We start from the raw sequence: 6,689 nt of genomic DNA, 5'->3' as shown, positions 1-6,689 counted from the left end.
GAAGTAAGCCAACTGTGGCAGTCTTCTGCACACTGATGGACTACATCTTCCTCTGCTGTTTTTTAATCATTAATCTTCTATTTGTAATCCTCTTTTAGCTTAATTAGGTTAGCAGTATATCACTTCCCTTATATTTGCTCCCAATCACCCCTTAATCAAACAGGACCCAGTGTCCTTTCAGACTGCATCAGAGATATATCAGTGCATTGTTGGATATGAAAAAGAGCAAGGCTTCCAGCACATCAGCTAGTACACCCACCCAAATGCAAACATTATGAATGTTCTGCACCTCAAACTGATCAAATTTGGAGTCTGTTCTTACAGGCTCAAGGGATGTATTGGCAGAGCGGCATTGGCAGAGCGGGCATCTCTCTTCTAAAGGCCACCAAATGTTCACCAGCAGTTTTGAAACATCCCCTGAGAAGAAACCTTTCCAGCCTTCCACTGAGTATATCCCATGCTAACAAATAAGGGCAGGCTGCTTGCTCTTTAGGCATTCAGAAATTTATAGAGGCAGGGGTGTTTGGCTTCTGCTTCTTTTCAGAAAGGAAAGAAGTAAACATACTCCTTTTGGAATACTTATGTCATTAGAGCATAGAAATAATAGATGCCCAAAGGTGGTTTCAGATGTATCTGAAAACAGTGTGAGAGGTACACAATGCACAAGATTACCGCCTGCCTATCTCCATTTTATATTGTGTCTTTCAGAAAGTCTCCTATCTCTGCCAGCTCTGTACAGACATCTACATTTTGTCAGATGTCGATTTATTTATTTAAAGCATGGGCAGGTAACTTACAGGCCTGAAAGTGTTGTTGGATTGGAACTCTCATCATTCTTGACCATTGGCCAGCCAGCGGAGTCCAACCCGTTAGAAGTATTTTTATACCACCCCTCAGCAAAACTGACAGGATGCATGTAGTGGAAATCACAGGGCACTATTATTACCGTATTTTTTGCTCTATAAGACTCACTTTTCCCCTCCTAAAAAGTAAGGGGAAATGTGTGTGCATCTTATGGAGCGAATGCAGGCTGCGCAGCTATCCCAGAAGCCAAAAGCCAGATGCTTTCGCTGCACAGCGATCCCTCTTGCTGTTCTGGCTGCTGGGATTCAGAATATTTTTTTCCTTGTTTTCCTCCTCCAAAAACTAGGTGCGTCTTGTGGTCTGGTGCGTCTTATAGAGCGAAAAATACGCTTTTATTTTCCAAATCTTTTATAGAGCTCAACATAAGAATACGTGGTGCCAGGCAAGCCTTCCTGGAGATGGCATTCCATAAGCCGAATGCCACAACTCAGAAGGGCCCTCTCTGGTCATCACTCATCTCATGCTGGGTGGTGGTGGGATCCAGAGAGGTACCTAAAATAACAAATGCAGTATTGAAGCAGGATCCTGTGTTAGAAGGTGGTCCTTCAGTTATCCAGGTCTGAAGTCATTTACGTAAGTACCATCACTTTGAATTGTTCCTGCAGATGGACCAACTGTGTTGTGGACACAGAAAAGTTGTAATTCCAGCATATGGATGAATTTACAGAAAGGTGGATGAAACCCAGCAAAACATTATAGCCAACAATTATTTATGATCCGTACAGGTCATGTAGTGTACTTTTGGAATATCGGGTTGGGATGCATATGTTGGGGTGCATATGAGCCACCCAGAGTGGCTGGGGAAACCCAGCCAGATGGGTGGGGAATAAATGATGAAATTATTATTAAAATTATTATGTGAACAGAAAAGCCCTGAGTGTCAAATTAGACAAATTAATGCCAAGAGGTGGGAAGGAATCGTGAGTACAGTGGTACCTCAGGTTACATACGCTTCAGGTTACATACACTTCAGGTTACACACACCACTAACCCAGAAATAGTGCTTCAGGATAAGAACAGAAATCGGGCTCCAGCGGCGCGGCGGCAGCAGGAGGCCCCATTAGCTAAAGTGGTGCTTCAGGTTAAGAACAGTTTCAGGTTAAGAACGGACCTCCGGAACGAATTAAGTACTTAACCCGAGGTACCATTGTACCTTGTTTGGTGGCTTGCCCTCTCTGTATGACCCTTTAATTCTTTGCCTTTTGCTTTCAGGCCTGTTGAGCATGGTGGTCTTCCCTTAGTATGAGGTATAGCTAGAGCTGAGATGAGAGTGAGTTATTAGTATCACAGGGTGTTGATTTCCCTGTAGCAAGGCAAAGCTGTGGCTTTTCACCTATGCAATTGAAGCATTGGAGAGGTAGCGCTGTTAATACCTTCTCCTTCCTCCTTGGCTTTTACACAACTCCTCCTCCACACCAGCAAAGCAATTCAGAATTTAAGCAGAATGACTTAAAAACAAAGGTGTAGGACATTATTATAGCACAGGCATGGGCAAACTCGGCCCTCCAGATGTTTTGGGACTACAACGCCCATGATCCCTAGCTAACAGGCCTGGTGATCAGGGATGATGGGAATTGTAGTCCCAAAACATCTGGAGGGCCGAGTTTGCCTATGCCTGTTATAGAATATTGCTACAGCACAATCCTATTCCTAGAGATATTTACTCAGAAGTAAGCTCTAATGTGTTGAATGGGGCTTACTCTCTAGTAAGTGTATTTAGAATTGCAGCCTTTGAGTGGTCATTTACATCAATAGCGCAAACCCATGTGTGGTCTATTTCAGAGCTAAGTCCCACTTAATTCAATGGTACTCGCTCTCTGGTCACTCTTTTTCCAGTAGTTCCATAAGAATCACTTTGCGCAATAGGTTGAGTTCCTAGTGATAGATGTCAAGACAAAAGAGGAGCGTCACCAAACATCCAGGAATAGATCTTTCCCCTTGTATTTTTATCACCGCAGGAGCTGATGGAACACTTGGACTGTTTCACAATTTTGGGGTGAAGTTGCACCTGTTTCTGCCCATAATATTTGGCCCCACAAATATCCCTTTTTATCCTAAATGCCTCACTTTTCTGCTTCACCTGTCTCTGCCTACAAGTCCTGGGCATGTTAATTATATAATTCTAAAAGTTGTAGAATAATATAGTCTGTTGAATGTTAGTGATTATTTGAGATATGAAAGCAGGTAGAAATTCCTCATCCTTACCCACGTATAATCCCCAAATCACTTTCTGTGGTTGGCTAACCTTCTGTTAGCTGGCAAACAGACTCTGTCTCCTCTTTGACTTGCAGGGTGTGATAAGTAACATTTCAGGCAATGAACCAACATAGTAATAAACAGTAATTGTTTAGTGCACCTTGCCTTCTAATACAATTTAAATCCCTTCTATCAAATGCAAATGTCTAAGTTCCCCAGCAGTGCTTTAAATAACATTTTTCTGTGCTTGTTCCTTATCTTTTGTCATCCACAAAGTGGTGTGTTGGTGGCATGAGATGGCACAATTCCACCAGCTTCATTTTGCATCTTAAAAAGAGCTGTCTACTCAAGTGCAGAAAAAAAACTGGTTCAATGAAGAGCGAGCTGGAATTTAGAGAAGAAATCTTTTCTTTCCAAAATAAATAAGTAGTGTTGCAGCATGCGAAAATTCCTGCCAGGCATGGTATTTTCTGCAAACAATATAAAAATGTAATCAGCATAAAGCAGCAATTCCTTATATTGAAAAAGTGTTGACAATGTGCTCTGTGAGCTCAGAAATTGTAAGGAATGTAAAAGGAATCCCAAATGCTTTGTGGATTTAAGTATCTTAAAATTTCTAAACGCGTGTGGTGTGCAGTGATGAACAAGTTAGCCACTTTCGATGCAGTTTTCATATAAGTGCAACAGAGGGTGGATGTAGAGAACAATTTACCAAATGGAAATTTAGCATTAAAGTATGGAATCGTAATATCCCTTCAAATCACAAGATCTTTATCACAGACGAACACTAAATCACAGCAACAAAATAATGGTGAAATTCTCAATGGCTAGTTTAAGATATGTTGGCTGAAGTCACCCTGAGTGGTTAATTCCTTGGGCAGAAGCTTCTAGTGATCAGCAGTGAGATATGCCCCAATATTGGCATATTAATTGTATTTCAAGAATATGTTGTTTTCATAGGAACCAACCCTTAGGGGCCGTGGGGGCTTCGGCCCCCACAAAAAATATTTATGGGCATTCCCATTCAAATAGTGTATATGCACTGTGTCATGTGGTTGATTATGCAGGGCGGGGCTTAGCTGGACCCCTGCAATCTTTTATTCAATTTGGCACCTCTGGTTGTTTTATCCAGTCAATCCGGATTTAGCTCAGCCCATTTGGAAATTGGGTTTGTATTGGGTTCATTTTGAAAATAATTTTAAGAATGCTGTGGGATTTCCAAAAATGCATGGAGATTTGGTATAGTCTGGAAGTTCTATATGCTGATCCCAAAATCCATGTGTGGTTGGACAGCTGCAAATCTGTCAGATGAGGGTGCTTCCTATTCATTTCAGTGGAGGGCTCTGGTCCAGACACATGGAAATGCAAGATGAAGTTGTAGCAGGAAGGGGGCACTGAGTTAAATCACATTCCCTCATCTGGAACAAACTGGCTGGATTAGTGCAATACGGGTTTCACTATTCACACAACGTTACCCATTTGGAATATTCCTGATGAATCAAGGGTTCTAGATGCTTCAGATCTTATATGGTTTTGTTTTGTTCTTTGTATATAGAAGTGAATTTTGTAGGTATGACGTTATGCTGCAGTGTGAGCTTTTAACCTGTAAAGTATTCCTTCTATTTGTGTTGTTAGAACCCTGTGGATCAAACCTTGTGCCTTCTTACCACACAGTGATACAGAAATGAATGTTTGTGAACCTTTGACAGATTTTGTCATAAACGTGATTTATCATTGTGTTAAAAACATGCACCTCTTTTTAAGAAGCCCAACATCTAAAAAAGAAAAAGAAAAAAAGACTTTGCTGTAGCCTTCCTGGTTTACTGGTTTTTAATCATGTAGCTGTCAGAAATAAACAACCACTGTTCTTTGTGTGATGGAGCCTAATGTTAAAGCTGTCAGAGTCCACTGAGAGAGTGCAAGTGTAATATTTATGTCTATAGGGCCTGCCATTCATGCTGTTCTCAACTTTCACTGATTTAGGGCTCAGCTGGTGTAAGCTGGGTCTTGTTTCTGCACACCTGAAGTCAGTGAGGGCTTTTAAAATGACTTTTTGATGTGCAAAATGACACTGTAATGGCTTCCACTCAGTCGCTGTGTGTTTCTAATCTTTCAAAGGTATACCTGTTTCACCATGTTCAAGATTTTTTTCCTTGAGTATTGGAATAATTGGTGGTATTTTAAGATAGTGAACTGTGCTGAAATAAAGCTGCTTACAGAGCTAAATATGTCACAGTTAATAGTAAAACTACTTTGTTATTGTGTAGATCCCCCATTTTAGTGGGCCTTCTGAGGGGGAATTTCTCTGGATTGTGCCTTGCTCTTCTCCAGAATCCTTTATTCACTTCTCTTCTGCACATAAAACCTGGTTGAGTTCCAGATGGGAATAAATTCAGCTTTGCTCATCCTAATTGATATTGAGTGGTTTTTCATTCCTTTCATTCCAAATACATACCAGAGTCTGAAATCTGATAAATTTATACCTTGATAACTTGTGATTGTGTGAAAAAATATCCCAGTGTGAAGTGTCTTTTGAGAATTGCTGTATTCATGTAATATATATTTGGCCTGTGTAAAAATATAATTTCCTATGTATACTGTACTAACAATATATACAGTGGTACCTCCGGTTGCAGACGGGATCCGTTCTGGAGGTCCGGCCGGATCCCAAGGTTTTCACAACCGGAGAGACCGCTTCTGCGCACATGGCGGTAGAGCGCTTCTGTGCATGCACAGAAGTGGTCTACCACTTCTGCGCTGCGCGCTGGGCAGAAAGCCGGAAATATACTTCTGGGTTTGCCGCTTACGTATCCTGAAGTTTACATAACTGGGGGGATACGTAAGCGGAGGTACAACTGTATTGGCCTTGGTCTTGTGTGAGCTAGACTTTTAAAATATTGATTGGTTCTCTTTAAATCTGATGACCAGGTTCAGTTGCTTACTTGCTTTTTCTGGCTCAAGAATAATGTATCATAGTGGCCATGATAATTGCTAGAACATCTGATGATATGCTAGCAAACATTTAAAGTATGGATAGTTAAAGACTATCACAATTTTGGAGAGTCCCTGCATTTCTGAGTGACTTACCTGACGTATGTTAAAGCAATGTGGTGCTCCTCTCGCAATTGTAAATGCATTAGACAGCTGTGCAGTTGTTAGAATGTTTTTGTACTGCAAGCAACAAAAGGTTTTTTTTAATAATGTTAGGAAGGAAAAAGGTTTTTAGTAAAGTTAGGAAGGAAAAGTTATGCAGAACTCTTAAAATGCCTTAGACATTAATTACTTGAGCATTGACTTTCAGTTAATGGAGACAAAAGTGTGAAGTCCTCTCCTAAAGCACAAAGACGCTGAAATCTTACCTAGTAACAGCAGTGGGGAGAGGTTTAGGCTATTCATCACAATAAATAAATGAGCCAAAGATTCCCAAGTTTCCTTTTATTAGTTCTTTCAGTTTGAAACTTACACGGTCTGCTTGTACTGATGGTTTGAGTTTAACTTTGCACAGCTCCTACTGGAAGAGAAAATTAGGCATGCACATTCTATTATATTCTGGAAAGCATCACTCTTGTTAAGTGCTAGGAAGATTTTTACTGGAGCACTGTTAAGAAGCTGGAACTTTGAGCATGGGA

This window comes from Podarcis melisellensis (genome assembly GCF_964234715.1).
Source record: "Podarcis melisellensis genome assembly, chromosome: 6".
Classification (NCBI taxonomy): domain Eukaryota; kingdom Metazoa; phylum Chordata; class Lepidosauria; order Squamata; family Lacertidae; genus Podarcis; species Podarcis melisellensis.
The sequence above is the reverse complement of the archived record's forward strand: the minus strand, read 5'-3'. Positions refer to the sequence as shown.